Below are 23,516 nucleotides of genomic sequence, written 5' to 3'. Positions count from 1 at the left end.
TACTTGCTTTTCCGACAATCGCTAGTTTTCGTCTCCTCTGTGAGTGATATTGAGTTTTGAATGTTTCTTTTTTGATCTGTGACTTTACAATCGGTTTCTTCTTAGCAAATTTGAGTTGGAAGGAGTATTTTTGGGATCCTTCAGCGAAGGTTTCTCAGCGATTATTCATGGGTATCTTTTCGTTTCAGCCGTTTCTGTCAATAATAGGGAGTCGGGACATTGAAAGCTGTGCCTGCAACAGTCGAGTTAAACTATGAGAAATGTGGAGTATCCGGGCCCTTTACACTTATTTCCGTGCTCTCTGTATGTGATTTGAAACTTTACACGTTTTACCGGCAATTCCTTTTTGTGTTCTAAATTTGTAACTTCTTTTGCCTAAGTTCAGTTGGGAGTTGTCTTTTTTTGGAAATTTTTTCGGTGGATTTTTTGGGTCAAAATTAAGGAGCAATTTATTGAAATCCCAAGTTTGATAACTAATTTCTGTACAATCAAAGTGTCACATGGGTTTTTCAGGGTGCTGAATCCAAATATACAGTTAAAAAACCATTTTAAATAATACAAATCAAGATTTAATCTCAATTTTCTCTACCGGATTCTTTATCTAAATCTCCAATAAATCACACTAAAGACAACTCCAGTTTAATATAGTGTTTCTAACCTTCGCATAATTTAATTCTGGATTTAAAACTTTTGGTGAGAATCTATAATATTTGAAATATCCTCTTGCCAAATGTAATGCTTATTTGGTATCTCACTTTTGAAGCATCTCATATTTATTTGTTATTTTATAGTAAATTTTAATTTTATGTTTCTTATTGATTACCATATTCTATATGGTAACAATCTACCCACTACTTTACTGCAAATTTTAATTTTATCTTTTTTATTGATTATTTTAATCTATGTTGTAACAATCCACCCACTACTTCATCCACTCACTATTCATACACTAAATTTTCATATAGGTACTTAGGTCAATGGTTTTGAACGTTTATATGGTTCACTAGAGAGCTTGTAATTTCTTATGTAGTTTTTGTGAATTATTTTCTAATTTTTGAATGCTCTAAAAAAAATCAGAAATAAAGAAAAATTTGAATCATTCGGCAAAATCCAATGGCGAACATTACAAACTAAGATAATAAGCCATACTAAAAACGTTATACTTATTGTATATTGGTAATGAAAATCTGAATGTCAATTTATACAACAATTTTTTTAAAAGAATTATACAACTTTTCAATCAAACTTTTTAAATTAAAAAAAAAAAAATTGCCACGGGAGAGTCATAATCCCAACTACTTCAATAAAAAAAACCTTTCAGATAGCCATTGCATGCAAAAATCCGAAAAACACCTATGCTAGAGATTTGCGTAAACTAAGTGTTGCATGCCTCCCACAGAGGAGGGACAGGCCATTCCAATCCTTATTAAATGCATTGGAGGCGCAAAGGTAGCGGGCGCCCCTCCCAAAGCCTTTTGCTCTCGAAATAATCATCAGAATCAGAGAAATGTCTAAATAATATATTAAAAATTAATAGTAAATTTAGTACAATAAATTTGACTTTGTTATTTAATATATAAAAATTAATAATTTATATAAAAATTAACCATCTATATAAGAATTTTAACGATCACAATTTATTTTAATAAAAATACTATGAAAAAATATTATTAATTTTTTAAAAATAAAAAATAAATATTTTGTATTAATATTTAAATAATTATTCTAATAATTTTTTTAAAATAAATAAGTAAATATTTTTTTAATATTAAATAATTATTATAATAAAATTATTTTATATTGAAAATGAATAATATATTTAAAATAATAAAATTAAATTTATTAAAAAATAACAAATATCATAAAAGTGTGATATCCATAGGTGATGGAGGTAGATTATATTTTGGCATATGGCTTGAAAGTGAAGGTAAGCAGGCTAAAGGCCAAGGTTTCAGAAGGCATCACACAACAACAGACCACCTCGTTACTCTTAGGATCATTATGGAGGAATGTCGTAATGATAAATCCAATTTATTTTGTTGCTTTGTGGACTTTAGAAAGACTTTCGATGTGGTTCCTAGATACAACCTTTGGAATAGATTAGAAGAGCTAAAGGTTCCTCTCAAGTTAAGAGCTGCCGCTATAAGGTTATACGAGAATGTAATTGCCAAGCTAAAGAGCAATGAGGGGTGGTCAAAAGATATTAAGTGTAACATCGGAGTTAAACAAGGTTTCCCCCTCTTCCCTACCCTATTTGGCATTTACATCAATAAGCTTGAAGGCTACTTAGAGGAAGCATGATGTAATGGCACGATCTTAGCTGGGATAGTCGTCATCCTTCTTCTCTATGCTGACGATATTGTTCTTTTGGCAAGGTGCCCATCTGATCTTGATAAGCAACTCAGGATTCTTAAGGATTTCTGCTCTACCATGGGTATGACTGTTAACACTGACAAAACAAAAGTTATGATTATCAAATCCAAGAAGGACACTTACGCTAATTTTATGTATGACAATAATAACTTGGAGGAAGTGTATTCTTACAAGTACCTAGGAATTGATATTCATCACAAGCTCAAGTGGAACCATAGCATTGAGAAAAGGATTAATGGGGGTGGAAAGCTTATTTTGGTCTTGAAAATATTTGTAAAACAACAAACCTCGTAATGTGGGATAAAAAAAAGTTCATCTTTGAAACTTTAGTCACTCCTGTTATCTTATATGGTTGTGAGGTTTGAGATTGCAGCATCTCCAGAGAATCATGGAGAAAGATTGAGAAAATCCAGAAGCGTTTTATAACTTATACCCTGAAAATTCAAAGTAATACACCCTATCCTATTCTCCTTATCGAAGCAGGTCTTTCCCCTATTGAGAGCCTAGCTATGATTAGGTTTCTGCTGTACAAGCACAAACTCGATAACATAGATGATCATAGACTTCCTAAGCTAGCTTTAAATTCCAGCCAGAACCACCTAAGGCTCAATCGGGGGTGGCGTAAAGACACAAGGGCCTGGTTAAAATATTGGGAGATCAACGAGAATGATGCATTGCAAGACATAAATAACATTAAAGATATTGTTATTTCTAAGTTCAAAGAAAAATGTGGTGTGAGAAAGATTTAGTGGCTAAAAGAAAATTAAGTTATTATAAGAAGGTCATCAACCCCACCCTAGAGGATCAAAAGTATCTCTCAATTTTTTTTTTTATTTTTTTTTTTTGTAAGTTGGGACATGACTCTCTCATTTACATGTCCATTATGTACCCCTCTACTGGGGAGGGGTAGCCCAAGATTTGAACCCAAGACTTCTGGTTCGGTGAGACTTCATTTCCACGGCCCTTGCCACTTGAGCTACCCTATTTTAACTAGCTCAAAGAAGAAAATTAATATAGCAAATATTAGAACGAATTCTCCTGAGCTCCATAGTGAAACAGGTCATTGGGCAGTTCCTACAACGCCATGGATGGAAAGGATCTGCCATATATGCGAGAATATGAACATCGAGGATGAAAACCACTTCCTCTTAGAGTGCCCCCAGTACAACCACATTAGATCTCACTTTCACAATCGTTGTTACAATACTGACCTTCCTAGCCTTTTACAATGTCAAAATTATAGTGAGCTCGGAAGGCTTCTCTCCAAGCTTTTTGAACATAGGAATAAAATCTTAAATCAAATTAAATAATTTGTTTTTAGGTCAGATAGACCAATGTTTGTTCTCAGGAGACGTTAACCATCATCATCATTAATTTTTAGTGAAAAGAAATTTCAATTTTAAAATAAGAATGTTACTATTTTTTTAATGAAATAAATTAATATATAAAAATATTTAATATGTTAATTTACTATTTACTAAAATAATTAAGTAAATATGTTTTTTCTACTTATTCCATATTAATTCTTACTCTTGCATATATGTCTTTTGTCTATTTATTAATTTGCGTTTTATATAATTATTTAATATACATAGAATTAAAATATATTTATTCTAATCCTATTAATGAAAACTATCAATAATGTCAAAAGATTTTAATTTAAGTAGTTTGGTGAAAAACGTTTCTTTATATAGCAAACAGGCCTTATAATTAGTCTATTTGTCATATTATTGAAACAAATTTATTAAATCTAATAGAAATAAATTATCTTTCAAAATTACCTATTTTTCAAAAATTCTAATTTCAATTATAAAACAAAATAATTAATAATAATATTTATAATATATATATATATATATATATATATATATAAATAAAATAATAATATTAAAATTAATAATACAATAAAATCATGATATTAATTCATGTTTAAATAATTATAATAAATTAATATTCAAATAATTAATAAAATTAAACTTAAATTAATATTCAAATACTTTATACTAGTATTATCGAAAACATATTTGTACGACGCAAACACAAACAAGGATTCTGCGCTACTCTGACATGTGGTGTCTGTAAGGTATTCACACTCACATCAATGCGATTTTATACTTTTGATCTTACTAAAGTATAAGCACTTAGAAGCCACCACCAAAGCAGCATTGTATTTTTATTCAGAACCTCCGGCACCAGGGCGTGAAACACTCGAACAAACATCATCGGTTTAAGCAACACAGGCAGACGCAGGGGCAACAGTAAAAGAGATAGGATGGCAACAAGGGGACAATTTGTTGGAGACGATTTTGTTGTTTACTTAATGTTTATTTTTGTTGCAGATTACCTTGTTTCACACTAGGTTTTATTATTCTTAGGGTTATTTCTTTTGGTTAATTACTAATTTTTCATAATGCAAAGTGAAGAATTAGAATAAAATTTTATTCTATAGTTTTCGTTCCCATTTAAAATGTGATTATTTATGTAGTTTCCATTCCTATTTGAATTGTGATTATTTATGTAGTGAATTTTTTTGGGTACTCTGTGCTCTTGGTATATAATGATAAATACAATGAATAAATTGGAGTTGTTTTTCTTATTTTCAAGTTGATGAATAAATTGCAGCACCATTTTCGATTAATTTAGTAATTCATCTTCTGTTTTTGCTGGCTCTTCTGGCTATATTTGTTTCCCTTCATTAATATCCATATTTTCTTTTTCACCGTTTCTTTGGCTTTCTTAGCGATGGCTTCACTGTGATTCTCAAAAAGGGGAAAATGTTTAGTGATCTGTAGTCCTAATTTTGCTTTTTATAGAATCCATATATTCATAACCATAGGTTCGGTATAGAATGGCGTAGGTTAAAGGTATAACGTTTTGGCCCTTTACGGACGAGCCCACCTCTCCGACCGACGACCTCCCGTCGTCTATAGGACTTCCGACTGTCCTCGTCTCCAACGGTGGCCAATTTTCACAATGGCAACGCAACATTTAATGATGTAGCGGGTAGTCAAATCTGGTTTGACGGCTTGTTGACCACCCGCTTAAGCATTAAAATAAATTATTTTAAAATAAGTGTAATTATTATTATTTTTAAATGAAATCATAAAAACTTAATTAGTTAATTTAAGTTTTGCTAAAATAACTAAGAAAATATTTTTTATTCTACTTATTCTCTATCAATTTTTTTAGTTAATTTACGTTTTGCATATCAATTTTCAATTTTCACTCTGGTATATGCGTCTTTTGTTTATATATTAATTCACTTTTTATATAATTATTAATATATATAATAAAATTAAAATGGATTTATTTTAATATTATTAATTAAAATTATCAATAATATCAAAAGATTTTAATTTGAGTGGTTTGTTAAACAGTTTATTTCATCCTATGTTGAGTTTAAGTAGTTTGGTGGACAATTAATGAGTTTCCTCATATAATATTAGTGATATCTTAAGTTTCTAAAGACATGTTGTAATTGTCCTATTTGTAATATTTATGAAAAATATTTATTTGGTCTAATAAAAATAACTAAATTTTTTTTTAGAAATTTTGATTTTGATTAAAAAAATCAAAATAATCTATAATAACATTTACAAAATGTATTAAAAAAAACATATTTAATTAATAATAATACAATGAAATAATGATATTAATTAATGTTCAAAAAATTATAATAAATTAATATAAAATTAGAATATTAATTATTGTTCAAATAATTATAATAAATTAATATTCTAATAATTATATTAAAATTAATTTAATTAAATTGTAGTTTTAAAATTTAAAATGTTAAGCCCTATGCTGACATGTGGTGTACGTAAGGGATTCACACTCAATCTTAGTAAAGTACAAGCAGATAAAAGCCACCACTAAAGCAGCATTATATTTTTAGCACCACGACGTGAAACACTCGAGCAAACATCAGCGGTTTAAGCAGTACAGGCAGAGGCAGGGGCAGCAATAAAAGAGATAGAGATGGCAGCAAGGGGAGAATTCGTTGGAGTCGATTTTGTTGTTTACTTAATGCATCCATCAGCCGTTGATTCATTTGACTAAATGGCATTGCAGAGTAAAAATTTATCTTTATCATATTTTTTTTTCTCTGATGTTAATTGACAAATTTTATCTGTTTTAGCTGGTAGGAGGCAAAGAGAGCGAGAGCATGACACAGGGGAGGTTATTGAACAATAGCACAAAGGGAAGATTCCTAAAGCAGAAAATTTAGTTTTGGAACGTACCGCTTTTCCATCTTATACTCTACGCACAACGACCATTGTAGTCTCGAGTCTGGTCTGGACGAGATACGTGTTCGCCTATCTCGTCCATTTTCATCGTTTCACTTTCGAGACACGTGTCATTCCATGGTATGAGCCCGTCATTCGTTTCACTGTAATCCTTCATGTTGGGAAGCCGCGTGTTTTTTTCTGCCTTCAAATGTGCCATCTCATTGTTTCGCCATACTTAACATGCCATAAGCCTAGTCTCTGCTTTTCCTTTTATAACCTGACTACCAGAACTGGTATGATTTTTGGCTATATGGACTCAAAACCATTCTGGGTATGACTTCTATTTTCGATTGTACTACCTTTTTATCCTTTTTACTATGCATTTTCATATGTTATTACTTCCTGAGCGGTTCATGGTGCTCGTTGCTCAATACCGGAGAACGCTCGCGCCTCAGGTCAGTTGTATTTATGTAGTTTCAGATATTAATGTTTAATTTTTTCCTCTGGTTTGCATACATATATAGACTCTATTATGTGGATTGTATATGGCAATTTGCTCTCCTTCGCAGTATAGCATATTTCTATGCTATACTCTTATTCTGCTGTAGATTCATCTTGTTTCCTATTTATATCTCCCATGTCTTGGTTTGCAACATCTTGCTGGTCTTGGTTATCCAAATTTAAAATCGAGGATTTCGTTGTCATATCCAAACCGTGCTCTGATTTCCGTTTCAAATTTGGACCATGGTGGTGCATTTTTGAAATTTGCTTGCTGTTGTGTTGTCTGCCCTGGTATATCTTTCTAAGCTTCAGTTGATCTCTGGTTTTTCCGACGCCTGAAATTCAAGTTATTTGAATTTTCCGGGCGGTCTGATTGGCCTTGGTCTACTGATCATTTGTCCACATTTACTTCTTCCATTAATTTCCGCAGCCATTGTATCCATTGTAGATCTCCGAGGTCTATCCGTAGTCTCCCTTACTTCGATGGATGATCTTTCTTATCCTTTCATATGACAGAAGGGATGTTCCTGGTGTATGGGCATTTATGTTCACTATCCCATATTTACTATCTTCTCACCTAAACCGTGGTTTTTCTCACCTAATCCGTCCCTTCTTTTTATGTCATAAGATCATTCCTCTGTCAGTAAATCCTATTGGGATCCCCAACTGACCTTTTTGGTGTCAGTCCCTATCCTGTCATGGATTTACTCACTGACCAATCTGCTGAGTCAGCCATGGTTCGTGCTACTATGGATGCTGAATTATCACGTGCCAGACATGCTCCTCAGTCTGATTGGATGAATTCGCTGGAAGCTGACATCATTCTACCCTCTCTATTCCAGTTGCCCACGCGGGATGATGACTTGGCATCTCGGCAGCCTCCAAAACATCTTTGACCTGTTAAAACCTCTCCACCTCCCTCGGCCATTAACCTAGATGGCCCTCTTTTAACAGACAAAATTGTAAGCTTACAGAAGAGGGCGCTCGTTGGGAGATGGTTCTTCCCGTCTATGGAGGATTCACAAATTCGATCATGGATTGCTGCCAGGTGGGCTCCTCTTTTGGGATACTCCCCTACCATTGTTCGCCTCATGAACAACTGGTATTGTTTTCATTTTCTCCGGATCCGTGACCTGGAAATCATCTTTTCGAAACCCTGGGTGAAAGAGAGGAGTTTTTAGCTCTGCACAGATGGTTTATTGGATTTAATCCGCTTCAATGCATGCCCCAGAATAATTACATCTGGCTTAAATTGCCTGGCTTGCCTCTCGAATTGTGGACCAAGGAATCTATGGAAAAGATAGGAAATGCTATCGGGCGAATCATATATGTCGACCCTCGATGCATTGGTGCTAAAGATAAGAGGGTAGCCTGGATTCTCATTGAAAAAGAATTCAGGGAAGGTTTTCTTGAGACTATTGATCTGTTGGAAATAATACTGAGAGGGGGGGTTGAATCAGTATTATCAGATCAATAAAACTTTTTCAATTTCATACTCAGAAACATATATGTTACTTCAGTTAAGTGAACCCGCGTGTACACGCTGCTGTGTCTAAAGCAACTAGCTTATATCTAGAAATCTTATGATTCAGTTAGCTTATCTTCAGTAAATGCATCAGAACATTATTAACCATTTTAACAGTAAACAGGTGCAGTATAACAGAACAGATCATCACACAAAATCCACACACATGAACACCAAGATATAAGGTGGAAACCCAATGTGGGTGAAAACCACTTGCTGCAAGTCGTCTCTATCTTTCTTTAATCAGAAACTTCAGTTTACAATCTTTTGTACTGGTGCAGCCTTATACCACTACGTAGGCTACAACCTGCAGAAGGCTACAACCTTCTCTCGTTTTTCCAGACTCTCCTGGAAGGGAGCTCCAACTCCCCTTTGCTCTTGTACTAGCTAAGATACTAATACGTAGGTGCTGGCCTACAATCTTCTTTCCTTCAACTACCACTTTTCATCAATTTTCAGACTGGATACTCCTGAAGCACAACATTACAATCTGAAGACCACGATTCATTCACAAATCATTGAAGCACAAAACAACCAATACTAGCATCATCAATCTTTGAATCACTGAACCACTGAAACCTTGTCAACACCCAGTCACCAGAACACAGAGCAGACTACCGAACTCTGCAATAACAGTCAGACCCAACTGCAACCCCAAAAATTAAGCTTCAAAAGATATACGCTACTTCAATGAAACAAAACCGCGTATACACGCGCTTTTACCGAAGCCAACATGCGTACAGATCTAAAAATATTTTCTTAAAACTTCGCAGCTGTACCAGACATCAGTCATACCCAGAACATAACATTGCGTCAGTGTGCAGATCTAAAAATACGCATAATCAACCATATAAAGATAGTTCATTTCAAACAATTTGATCCCGATCTATCCTTAGATCTAGTCTTCCATCAACCGGTGTGATCTCTCCTTAGCTCAGATCAAGCAATGTATCATCAACCCAGAACCTGCATACTAGATCTCTTTCTTCATTAGATATTCAAGACTTTTCGATACCATTGCCTAATGATCTTCTTCTCCTTATATAGCCTTAGGCCCTTCACAATACCACGGTCCAAAACCATAGTAACACAATACCATCAACTTCAAAACTCGGGATCAACACGACTGTCGAGATACCTTGCTCAAGTACCGAGGACTAACTACCACGGACCAAAAGAAAGCTTCTCGACATGTACGCACTTTTCTGTTCATGAAACTGCGTGTATACGCGACTTCGTATATAGCGAGCCTGCGTATCCGCGACTTAGTATATAGCGTACTGGCGTGTATACGCAACTTGGGCTTAATGAACCTGCGTATAAGAAATTTCTCTTCATTCTTGTAGTCTGGACTGAGATCTGTCTTCAAAGAGAGTTGCCATCAAGGACAACACCTGTACCGTAGCGCCACACCTGTGCCAAAATGCCAACATGATCTTACTTGGGAGCTGTCCAAAATTCAACAACGGTTAGACTACTGGGGCGTGCCTTTTAGGTGTTCCATTTGTCATAAAACTGGTCACCTTTTTTCAAATAGTCCATGTCGCCCGTGTGCCAATCAAAAGAAGAAGGTTGTATATATTCCCTCCTCGACGCATGACAGAGATACTTCGACCTTTGATTGGCCTTACCCCTCAGAGATTTATCGTGCTCCTGTCATTTCCAATGCCACTCCTCGATCACTGATGGGTCACTCCCTTGACCGATCTGCCAGCCTCCCTCATTCTCGATCTGTCTCTATGGAACCTTCTAAACGTAATTCTAATATGTTTGCTGATCGACTGAGATCCTCCACTGTTTCAAAGTCCCCTTCTCAGCCCCTTTTTGATCCATCGGCCAGAGTTTCGAGCTTCTCCTATATTTCGCCGCCGCAAGAGTTGGATCCAGACCCTGAAATTCCCCTCCCCCCCCCCCCGGCATCATCTAAACCCCTGGAATCGACCCTACAACAACCCACATATACATTTCATCGTTGCCCTAATCCCCCCCCCACATTCATCCTATCCCTGGACCCACATCTCTACCTTCGCCTGGATGCTCTTCTGATATTAAATTTCTTTCTCCATTTTTAGATTCCTCCCCTATCCCCCCTTTCCATAAACAGGTATTTGATCGCAAAGGAAAGGCGCCATATATCCCTATTTCCCCTCCACCATCCCCCCGAACCTCTCCTCTTAATTCTTTTGACTAGGACATCGATCTCCTCCTCAAAAGAGCGTCATTAAATCTCCATCCTTTAACTGTTCATCGACCTTCTCGTTCCCCCTCGCCCCACATTAGCCCCACATCTGCGGGGAACATTACTGTCCGCCGCAAAGAGAAGTGTGGCAGCAGGCATTTTCGGGGTAGGAAGGGAAGAAGGGTCTCGCCAACCAGGGATCTTTCCCTTATTGACATTCCTGTGACTGTAATCGCAGATGAAGTTTTTTTTTAAAATAGGCCACTTAGAGCTTGCCGGCCTCATGAAGCTCCCAAATGATTGACATTCTGTCCATGAACATTTGGGGCCTTGGAGCTGATCACAAATTTCTGGCCCTTAAACATCTTTTTGTCTCTTCGAAATCTACAATGCTTCTTATTGAGGAAACCATGCATGAAATCTCTCAACCCATATCATACTTCAGGAAGATGCTACCATCATGGCATATGGTCGCTACAAATGTTGTGCGCATGTCTGGTGGACTTGCTATTTTGTGGGACCCCAAGTGGATTACTGCAGCTGCTTTTCAATGCTTTGCAGGCATTCTTATTCTGGCTCATTTCCGGGGATCCACAGATCCCTTCCACATTTTAAATATTTATGCTCCTTATAAAAATCATTTCCCATTCTGGAATTATCTGCTTTCTTCTAAACTACTTGATATAGACTCTTTGCTTATTGGTGGAGATTTTAACTGCACATTTTGTAATGACGAAATATGGGGCAATGGCAGGAAATCTTATCCTATAGGAAGATACATCTGGGAATCTATTATTCAAAATGATTTCATTGATGTCCTGCCTATGGATCAGGGACCAACCTGGGACAATGGAAGATCGAACAACGCCTACTTAGCGAAGAGAATAGACAGATTTATTTTCCATGAGCGACTGATAGAAAAATATGGGCCTCCAACTATGAACATCATTCCGTCCTTCATTTCTGATCATCGGCCCATTACCTTTCAATGGAAAAATGCTAGACGCAGATATGGATATCCCTTCAAGTTCAATCGTACTTGGCTCGCAGATGAAAAATTCAATAAATTTATAAATGATACTTGGAAGCAATATCCCAAGCTGGTTAATGACCCTACTCGGCATTTCATTGAACGCCTGCAATCCCTTCGAAGGGAGGTTAAAAATGGCAAAAGGAGAAAGCGACCTCCAGTAAAAAGGAGCTAAAGAACATATGCAAGGAATTAGAACACTTATTTGTCCTTCTTAAAAATTCTCACATGCCGACCTCCATCAGAAATCGAATTTGGGTCTTAGAAAAAAGAAAACAAAAGATTTTAGAAGAAGAAGAAGCTTCGTGGAGGCTCAAAAGTCGCGCATTATGGCTCAGGGAGGGTGATCAAAACACCAAGTTCTTTCACAGGTATGCTAATAAGAGAAGGGAGACTAATGCTATTTGGGAGATCAAGGATGAGCATGGAAATTCTCACTCCACACAGGAAGCCATCTCTAGAGAGGCTGTAAAATTTTTCAAAATGGCATACAGTGAGGGTTCCGTCTGCGATTTTGAGGATATTCTATGGGGAATAGACCCATACCCCACTATGTTTGATGAAGGCCTAAACAATGCTCTTATTGCTGAAGTTTCAGAAGAAGAATTATTGGCAACAATGAAAACATTCCAGAAAGATAAGTGCCCTGGGCCGGATGGGTGGACCATCGACTTATTCATCCACTTCTTTGAATTATTCAAGGAATATATCCTCAAGATAGTCGAGGATTCGAGAACAAAAGGCTTCATCAATCAGAAGATCTCCTCTACATATATCGCCCTTATTCCTAAGAAAAAGCTCTCGTCCACATTTTCAGATTATCAGCCCATCTCATTATGCAATGTACTATAGAAGATCATCTCTAGGATTATTGCTATTCGTATCAGGAACACTCTATCTCTTCATCTGTCCACAGAGCAACACGAGTTTTCCAAAGACAGAAATATCTCTGAAGTGGTGGCTCTCACCTAAGAATGCTTACATTCAATGTACAACAGGAATATAGATGCGGCTTTTTTTAAAATCGACTTAAAAAAGGCATACGATTGTGTGAGCAGGGGCTTTATAAGATGCCTTCTGGCTAGGATCGGCCTAGATGTCAGGTGTACTTGATGGATCATGGCCTATGTGGTGGATGTAAATTTCACTGCCCTCATAAACGGTGTACCAACTCCTTTTTTCAAAGCGGCCAGGGGATTACGTCAGGGTTACTCCCTATCTCGGCAGCCTCCAAAACATCTTCGACCTGTTAAAACCTCTCCACCTCCCTCGGCCATTAACCTAGATGGCCCTCTTTTAATGGACATAATAGTAAGCTTACAGAAGAGGGCGCTTGTTGGGAGATGGTTCTTCCCATCTATGGAGGATTTGCAAATTCGATCATGGATTGCTGCTAGGTGGGCTCCTCTTTTGGGATACTCCCCTACCATTGTTCGCCTCATGAACAACTGGTATTGTTTTCATTTTCTCCGGATCCGTGACCTGGAAATCATCTTTTCGAAACCCTGGGTGAAAGAGAGGAGTTTTTAGCTCTACACAGATGGTTTATCGGATTTAATCCGCTTCGCTGCACACCCCAGAATAATTACATCTGGATTAAATTGCCTGGCTTGCCTCTCGAATTGTGGACCAAGGAATCTATGGAAACAGAGGAAATGCTATCGGGCGATTCATATATGTCGACCCTTGATGTATTGGTGCTAAAGATAAGAGGGTAGCCTGGATTCTCATTGAAAAAGAATTCAGGGGAGGTTTTCCTGAGACTATTGATCTTACTTGGGAGCTGTCCAAAATTCAACAACGGTTAGACTACTAGGGCGTGCCTTTTAGGTGTTCCATCTGTCATAAAATTGGTCACCTTTTTCAAATAGTCCATGTCACCCGTGTGCCAAACAGAAGAAGAAGGTTGTATATATTCCCTCCTCGACGCATGACAGAGATACTTCGGCCTTTGATTGGCCTTACCCCTTAGAGATTTACCATGCTCCTGTCATTTCCAATGCCGCTCCTCGATCACTGATGGGTCACTCCCTTGACCGATCTGCCAGCCTCCCTCATTCTCGATCTGTCTCTATGGAACCTTCTAAACGTAATTCTAATATGTTTGTTGATCGACTGAGATCCTCCACTGTTTCAAAGTCCCCTTCTCAGCCCCTTTTTGATCCATCGGCCAGAGTTTCGAGCTTCTCCTATATTTCTCCGCCGCACGAGTTGGATCTAGACCCTGAAATTCCCCTCCCCCCCCCCCCCCCCCGCATCATCTAAACCCCCTAGCATCGACCCTACGACAACCCACGTATACATTTCATCGTTGCCCTAATCCCCCCCTCCCACATTCATCTTATCCCTGGACCCACGTCTCTACCTTTGCCTGGATGCTCTTCTGATATTAAATTTCTTTCTCCATTTTTAGCTTCCTCCCCTATCCCCCCTTTCCATAAACAAGTACCTGATCGCAAAGGAAAGGCGCCATATATCCCTATTTCCCCTCCACCATCCCCCCGAACCTCTCCTCTTAATTCTTTTGACCAGGACATCGATCTCCTCCTCAAAAGAGTGTCATTAAATCTCCAGCCTTTAACTGTTCATCGACCTTCTCGTTCCCCCTCACCCGACATTATCCCCACATCTGCGGGGAACATTACTGTCCGCCGCAAAGAGAAGCGTGGTAGCAGGCATTTTCGGGGTAGGAAGGGAAGAAGGGTCTCGCCAACCAGGGATCTTTCCCTTATTGACATTCCTGTGACTGAAATTGCAGATGATGTTTTTTCTGAAAATAGGCCTCTTAGAGCTTGTCAGCCTCATGAAGCTCCCAAATGATCGACATTCTGTCCATGAACATTCGGGGCCTTGGAGCTGATCACAAATTTCTGGCCCTTAAACATCTTTTTGTCTCTTCGAAATCTAAAATGCTTCTTATTCAGGAAACCATGCATGAAAGCTCCCAATCCATCTCATACTTTAGGAGGATGCTATCGTCATGGCATATGGTCGCTACAAATGTTGTGGTCATGTCTGGTGGACTTGTTGTTTTGTGGGACCCCAAGTGGATTACTGCAGCTTCTTTTCAATGCTTTGCAGGCATTCTTATTCTGGCTCATTTCCGGGGATCCACAGATCCCTTCCACATTTTAAATATTTATGCTCCTTATAAAAATCGTTTCCCTTTCTGGAATTATCTGCTTTCTTCTGAACTACTTGATATAGACTCTTTGATTATTGGTGGAGATTTTAACTGCACATTTTGTAATGACGAAATATGGGGCAATGGCAGGAAATCTGATCCTATAGGAAGATACATCCGGGAATCTATTATTCAAAATGATTTCATTGATGTCCTGCCTGTTGATCAGGGACCAACCTGGGACAATGGAAGATCGAACAGCTCCTACCTGGCGAAGAGAATAGACAGATTTATTTTCCATGAGCGACTGATAGAAAAATATGGGCCTCCAACTATGAACATCATTCTGTCCTTCATTTCTGATCATCGACCCATTACCTTTCAATGGAAAAATGCTGGACGCAGATATGGATATCCCTTCAAGTTCAATCGTACTTGGCTCGCTGATGAAAAATTCAATAAATTTATAAATGATACTTGGAAGCAATATCCCAAGCTGGTTAATGACCCTACTCGGCATTTCATTGAACGCCTGCAATCCCTTCGAAGGGAGGTTAAAAATGGCAAAAGGAGAAAGCGGCCTCCAGTAAAAAGGAGCTAAAGAACATATGCAAGGAATTAGACCACTTATTTGTCCTTCTTAAAAATTCTCACATGCCGACCTCCATCAAAAATCGAATTTGGGTCTTAGAAAAAAGAAAACAAAAGACTTTAGAAGAAGAAGAAGCTTCGTGGAGGCTCAAAAGTCGCGCATTATGGCTAAGGGAGGGTGATCAAAACACCAAGTTCTTTCACAGGTATGCTAATAAGAGAAGGGAGACTAATGCTATTTGGGAGATCAAGGATGAGCATGGAAATTCTCACTCCACACAGGAAGCGATCTCTAGAGAGGCTGTAATTTTTTTCAAAATGGCATACAGTGAAGGTTCCATCTGCGATTTTGAGGATATTCTATGGGGAATAGACCCATACCCCACTATGTTTGATGAAGGCCTAAACAATGCTATTATTGCTGAAGTTTCAGAAGAAGAATTATTGGCAACAATGAAAACATTCCAGAAAGATAAGTGCCCTGGGCCGGATGGGTGGACCATCGACTTCTTCATCCACTTCTTTGAATTATTCAAGGAAGATATCCTCAAGATGGTCGAGGATTCGAGAACACAAGGCTTCATCAGTTAGAAGATCTCCTCTACATATATCGCCCTTATTCCTAGGAAAAAGCTCTCATCCACATTTTCAGATTATCAGCCCATCTCATTATGCAATGTACTATACAAGATCATCTCTAAGATTATTGCTATTCGTATCAGGAACACTCTATCTCTTCATCTGTCCACAGAGCAACACGGGTTTCTCAAAGACAGAAATATCTCTAAAGCGGTGGCTCTCACCTAAGAATGCTTACATTCAATGCACAGCAGGAATATAGATGCGGCTTTTTTGAAAATCGACTTAAAAAAGGCATACGATTGTGTGAGCTGGGGCTTTATGAGATACCTTCTGGCTAGGATCGGCCTAGATGTCAGGTGTACTCGATGGATCATGGCCTATGTGGTGGATGTAAATTTCGCTGTCCTCATAAATGGTGTCCCAACTCCTTTTTTCAAAGCAGCCAGGGGATTATGTCAGGGCTGCTCCCTATCTCCACTTATCTTCATCCTTGTCATGGAATCTCTGAGCTTACACATAAAGATCGCGGTTCAACAAGAGAGATTCAAGCCTCTTCCCATAAGCAAGCATAATTTCATGTCACACTCACTTTTTGTCGATGATATCCTTCTGTCAGCCATTTTGTGCAGATCTACATGGTTGTGTATCTTTGAAATCTTAGAGAGATTTCAAAAAGCCACCGGCATGCATATCAACGATTTAAAATCTTCTTTCCATGTCGCTGATGAAAATGGTGATACTATCACTTTTATTACAGATCTTTTCCATATCAAGGCATTTCCTATTAAGAAGGGTTTCAAATACCTTGGTTTCTATTTGAAACCTATGAGTTATAGAGTGGCTGACTGGTCGTGGATTCTGGATCGGTTCTACAACAAAATTTCTACTTGGGAATATAGATGCTTATCAATTGGAGGTCGCGCCATCCTTACCCAATCCGTGCTGGTACAAATCATGGTTTATTGGGCCCTCCTTTTCTATATCCCACCAGCTATTATTAATAGTTTAAACAGAATGATAGCCAATTTCATTTGGGGTGGACAGAAAGAGAAGATTAAATTTCATCTCAGCAAGCTTTCGAAGCTGTCTCGACCAAAAAACATGGGGGGTTGGGGAATATTGGATTTACACTCCTTCAAAAGAGCGCTTCTATGCAAATCAATGTGGAATGCGATTATGGGAGAGTCCAACTGGCGCAAATCTATCAAAGCTAAGTATATGGACGACCTCGACATAACATATTGGTTCAGACAGTGCTCCATTGGTTCCGCCAATGGCTTATACATTTGGAGAGGTTTTAAAAAATTGGAACCGTTTTTCAGAAAAATTTTGATTTGGAAATTCCAAACAGGATTCAGCATTATTATTGGTTTAGATGAGTTCACAGGTGCGGGTGAATCGATCCACATCTCCGGAGATATCTACATAGCAGGGGATATTTCTTTTGGGCCAGTGTTATTAAAAAATGGGATGATGTCATCCTAATCTAGAAATCTGCTTCTGATATGCAATTGACCGGTGTTCTCGCAGCCCAATGGAACACCATCACTCTTTCCCTGCAATTGCATGGTCTATATCGTTCGTCAGACAGGGATTGCATCATTTGGAAAGGTCTCAGCGGCACTTCGGTTGTTTGTGCTAGGCATATATATCTCCAGATTTTACTAATAGAATTCGATACATCTAATCATATCTTTCCACCAATGTTCTGGAGATTCGGATGCCCTTTAAAAATCAATATATTTGCCTGGCTGGTTTTTCATAACAGAAATCTCACGTGGGAGAATCTCCAGAAGCGCAATTAGTGTGGACCTGCTATATGTCCCCTCTGCAGATTGAATACTGAAAATAATATTCATATTTTTCTATAATGTCCTTAATCCCTGTTGATTTGGCAACACTTATCTGCACACTTTGGATTCGCTAATGTCATCGCTCCTACCATCTACGAGGCCTTCAAATTATGGAGCAACATGTGTAGCAAGAGAAGGCCGATCCCATTGATCACTATCTGGGCCATCTGGAAATGGCGCAATCGAATGATTTTCGACTCCAAAAGGGAACCGTTTAATATAGTCTTTGAAGCTATCCTTCGTTTATACGAAGCGCTTGATCAGCCCTGACTCCTCAAAGTCAAACAAGGAGTGAAACAGCTGCCCATGGATGTCTATGAATATCCCTATGCATTTTTTGATGGCACTGCCCAGCATGACATATGCACCTGTCGTGTTCATATAATTGCAGTTGAAGGTCAAGCTTTTGATATACATTGAAACGGAGGACCTAGAACCAACAGCAAAGCAGAAATTATGGCTCTGGCCAGTCTCATCTCTTTCTCTGATTTCCTTGGTTTCAAAAATCTTCATATTTTTGGAGACTCCAAAGTCACCATAGACCATGTGCTGTCCAAAAATTGCATTAAAAATATACACCTCTCTGGCTGGTTGAATAGGCTTGAGGCTTTGTGGCTCAACAGGAAGGACTACTCAATCTCCCAAATCGCCAGGGAAAAAAATCGGAGAGCAGATGCATTGTCAAAGCAGGGGCTATCATCACTGCAAGGATTATGGAGGCTGCAGATTACAGTTGACAACACCTCCTGCCAGATCCAAGATTTTTCCATGCAGGGTACATATTTCTCTATTTTGTGAGGTCATATCTGGTATGAATGATGCTCCCCATCTTTTGTCTCATTATATGTTGATTCTTCATACATAACATTGGCTCATGGGACCGTTTTTTGGAATTCTACATGAAGATATGTCCAATATGCAACTTTTTCCTCACGGCTTCTATGTAAGAGATCTGTCTAGGATACATATATCCTTTCTCCTGGAGGTCTTGAGCCATTCTTCTCTTTTCAGATCAGATGCCCCCATATTTCCTTTGCTGTATATTTCTGTTTTTGGATGAACATAATATAACTATATAGCTTTTTTTCGTGCTGAAAAATTGGCCAACACAATATGCATTCCTCTATGAGGTGAAGGGAATTTGATATCAACAGCAATTGCCATATCTAAATCTCTGGTTTTCATTTAGTAATTTCAATTAATTCTAAACTTTTCGCATTAATGCTGCTGGTTTGTTTATTTATTTACTGTTTCCAGCTTTTCTTCGACTATATAGAGAAGTTGCATTTAATTGAGTGCAAAGAGCGGAATAATATTCTACAAGGTACACTGTAGCCCCTTCTCAACTTCTCAACATCGCCCTGTTTATGCTTATTTGTGGTCTATTATGATTTGATTTTTTAAAAATAAAATTGCAATTTGTAAGTAATTCATTAATTTATATATAGATTTTTAGAGCTAATAGTACTTCATTTGCTTCCAGCATCTCTGTTAGCATATAGAGAGGATAGAGGACTGAGTGCAAAGGTAGAGTGAGCACTACTGCAATGGAGCAATGTTTTTGAGGTACTTTGCAGCTATTCTCCAATATATTCTAGTTTGCTTGTTTTGTAGTTGATAGCATTTATTTTGGGTTAAACATGCAAAAGCTATTCTTAATTTCTTGCTAAGTGATTAAATAAATAGCAATGAGGATTAGGTTAGCTTGTGAATGCTCTCTAAATCAATCATACTAAAACATAGATTCAAAAGGGACTTTGGACAAACACACAGTCTGAATAAATAGTACGTGTTTGGTTATCCTTGTTGCAGATTACCTTGTTTCACACTTAGTCTTACTACTCCTAGGGTCATTTCCTCTAGTGAATTACTAAATCTTAATAATGCAAGGTAAAGAATTAGAATGAAAAATTATTTGATAATTTCCATTCCCATTTGAAATGTGATTATTTATGTTAGATTTTTTGGGTAGTCTGTGCACTCTTAGTACATAATGATCTAATCAATGAATAAATTGGAGCTCTTCTTCTTATTTTTGAGCCTTTGAATATTTGGCTAGTTTGTGTACTCCTAGTACATAATGAATCAATGAATAAATTGGAGCTATTTTTATTTTCGAGTTTATGAATAAATTGTAGCATCATTCTCGATCAATTTAGTAATTTATCTTCTATTTTCTGGCTATATTGGCCTCATGGTTATATTTTTTTCTTTCATTAATATCCTTTTCCGCTGTTTCTTTTGTTGAACCTTGTCTTTGGTTTTCTTAGCCATGGTTGCACTGTCATTCTCTACATATTTTTCTATGTAGATCTATAATAATAGTATTGCCTCCCTCCATTAGAGTCGTGGCAATTGAGGATTGAAATTGAAATTTATTTCTCTCTCAAAAACCATCCTCCTCTATTTGTTAAAACCACTCTTCTCTCCATTTATTCATTTTAGCTGACATGTATAGTGGACATACATGGTATGTGGCATATATGGTGTGTCGGGTTTATTTATTTTATTTGATGTGTACGGTAGGACCTAGTCATGACCATGTGTTCAATCAGCACAAAGCCTGGTGTGTTGGGTTATTTATTTTATCTCATGTGTACATTGGGACCTAGTTATGACCCACATGTTCAATCAAATTAGAGTTTGGTGTGTCAGGATAGTCCTCTGCTTGAGCCACACCAACCCTTAACATGGGTGGATTTTATTTTTGGTGTCTCCACTCGACTACTGTGAGTTGAACCTTGATTGCTTTACAGAATGAAACCTTCGAAATCCAATTGCACTAGTGGGATTTGACATTAATAAAATCTATGTTGTTTGTATAATATTTACACAGTTATTGGAAAAGTAATCCTAGATTGTCATCAAGAATGATGAATGTGAGTTGAACCTTAATTGCTTTACAGAATGAAACCTTCGAAATCCAATTGCGCTAGTGGGATTTGACATTAATAAAATCTATGTTGTTTGTATAATATTTACACAGTTATTGGAAAAGTAATCCTAGATTGTCATCAAGAATGATGAATTTAATTTATATTAATATATAGCATTGAATAAAAGCGATGTTCGGGAGCTATGCGTCCATATTTTGGTGTGTAGGGTTTCCCTAGCTGTCGTCAAACCCTGGTTTGGTCCATTTGCAGGCGCCATTGTACCTTGTGCTAATATGTTTGTCGACTTCCACTAGATTGAATCATGCTTGCCCTCATGCTTTCCTGTAGTTAGAAGTTGTCATCACAGCTTCCTATTTGAAACCTCTGTAAAGCTACTATGCATGCAATCTTTGTGCCTCTGAATTTTCAGATCTTCTTAACTACTACAATTTTCGGTTGTCTCTGAGCTGCTTGCAACTTCAGGGGTCTCTTCCTGCGACTTTGGGTGTCTCTGCCTGCGATTAAGTGAATGTGATATGAAAATTTAAGAAGTAGACTACTTTTGGATCCTCCTTGAAAATGGTAATGTGAATGGCCTTGGAGAAGTGTACAAAACTTTGATTTTTTTGATGCCACCTTAGATGACGTCTAGGTCTTCTTGAAACCAAGAATTTTATATGATCCTTTATCAAGACTTCCTTACCTTCAAGAAGATGAATAGATCTTCAAGCCACCTTTTGTCCTTCTTCACCATAGCTCCGATACCATGTTAAAAAATCATAAAGGCAGAAAGATTTTCTTATCTTGATAATCACTTGTGATTTCTTAGTATTCTTGTTAACTTCTTTTATGTCTTCTTTTATCTTATTATCATGAAGAAACTACCAAAACATAAATGCATGAAGATCAAAACAACAAGGAGACAGGATGTAGGCTCTCATCTAGGGGAAAACCCCTCTTCTAGGAGAAAAACCCAAAAATTCTCTTCTCTTCTTTTAGAACCAAATCAAATGAGACAAGCAAGACCAACAACAGGTTCTCCTCCATCCATCAAGTCAGCCTTCCAATTATCCTTCTTTCATCATGATAAAAGAAGCCCAAGTCAACAAGCTGTCATACCATAAAATTCAACTCACGTCAATGCCAATTAGGTTTCATTTAGAATCTCAGTCCTCCTTCCTATATCAACAACTTTCGACTTGTACCCTTGACCTTGCAATGTCGATGTTTGCCTCAGACTTTACTCACACGTGTGGGTAGAGATGTGTTGAATTTCCATGATCTTGGGTCTAGGATAGAATCTTAAAATCTTTGATGCTACCAAACCAAGAATCTCAACAGAACTACTTTGCATAGCGAATATAAACAATAGTAAATCACACATGCACAGAATATGGACAACGTTTTACAATTTTCAGCCCAACTTTGTTATATTAAATGACATATAATACAATAGTCTAGGGCTCCCGTATCAGGGATATACAAAACTGGGGCTTGGTGTCAGTCCATCGACAACCAATATGTCCTCAACAAGATACTCTGACCATCTCGTTGATGTAGCACACTCTCTCAGCTCCTCTTGGTCGTATCGTGTACCTGCCCGGTCCTTCGGATTTCGACTTGCAGCTCCTGCTTCTATCAATGCTCCAAGTCCATTTGGTCACTGAATCTCAATTATTTGATCTGATCAATAGTTGATCATTCCTCCATCAATGCATCAACACATCGAGACTCCTTTCGAGTTGTTGACAACTCCACTTGTAAACAACTCTCAACTGCCCATTGCTGCTCCTCAATTACTCAGGGACTTTAGCCCACTATGGTCTTCCTGTGCTGCTCCGATGAAGACCAACATAGGGCACAGAGGGTTGCCACCTATCACTGCAAGATGTCATCTCCCACAATGAACATTGGCTAAGAGGACTACCCATCTTCTGCTGTGGATGTCCTTCTCCACACACAAGCCTGTGGCTCCGCAAATTGCTCCTGGTTGATCAGACCCTTGAGCTCAACAACTACCTCTCTCACAACTACCTTTCTCCATCAAGCTGTATCTCACCGAGCTTCAACTTGGACACTATCACGTTGTCCTCCAACAGACCATAAGTGCCCAAAACACGTTCACACTTGGTCCACTCTCATGCTACCCTCCAACAGTCTAAGAGAGACCTTTACCCATGGCTGCCCATAGACTCCACCAATCTGCCCTTTGCTCTGCAATAGAGGAGCTATTGCACAAATATGGGAATCAAAAACTTGTCCTCTCCTAGGACACGATCAACTCCTCAGCCAAGGTAACATTTGCAACACTCCTTGCTGCTGTCCTCTTGCCTTCCAATCTGATGTGTCTCCTGTCACCTTGGATGCTTGGTAGGCTTCCCAATAGTCCACGTGGGCTCCTCCAAACAACTCCTAAGGTATCCTCAAGCCGCCCATCAATCTGATCCAGCCACTGGTTAAACTCTTTGACCCAACACACATCAAACTTTTGCTCCAAGTCTAGTGCCCAATCACTGTGGAAACTATCACTAGTTTAGGGCATCGAACCACAAGGTTTGCCCCTCCTCTTTGACTTCCACAGACTTCCCTATAAACAATCCAAACACTGGTCAAGACTATGACCCATCACAAGATAATGCTGCTCCAGGTTTGT

The 23,516-nt window shown here is 38.0% G+C and overlaps 1 long non-coding RNA gene across 1 annotated transcript; it reads left to right on the top strand.

Moving 5' to 3' along the window:
* The first annotated feature begins 6,771 nt into the window (after positions 1 to 6,771).
* On the top strand, positions 6,772 to 19,554 carry LOC149189029 (uncharacterized). The gene is made up of 3 exons (XR_016256321.1): positions 6,772 to 7,057; positions 19,245 to 19,311; positions 19,471 to 19,554. It is a non-coding gene; the product is annotated as an uncharacterized LOC149189029 (long non-coding RNA).
* Positions 19,555 to 23,516: the final 3,962 nt, after the last annotated feature.

This window comes from Pinus tabuliformis, chromosome 3_1 (genome assembly GCF_031772625.1).
Source record: "Pinus tabuliformis cultivar Carrire ecotype Pingquan chromosome 3_1, CPIR1, whole genome shotgun sequence".
Lineage (NCBI taxonomy): Eukaryota > Viridiplantae > Streptophyta > Pinopsida > Pinales > Pinaceae > Pinus > Pinus tabuliformis.
The sequence above is the reverse complement of the archived record's forward strand: the minus strand, read 5'-3'. Positions and strand labels throughout refer to the sequence as shown.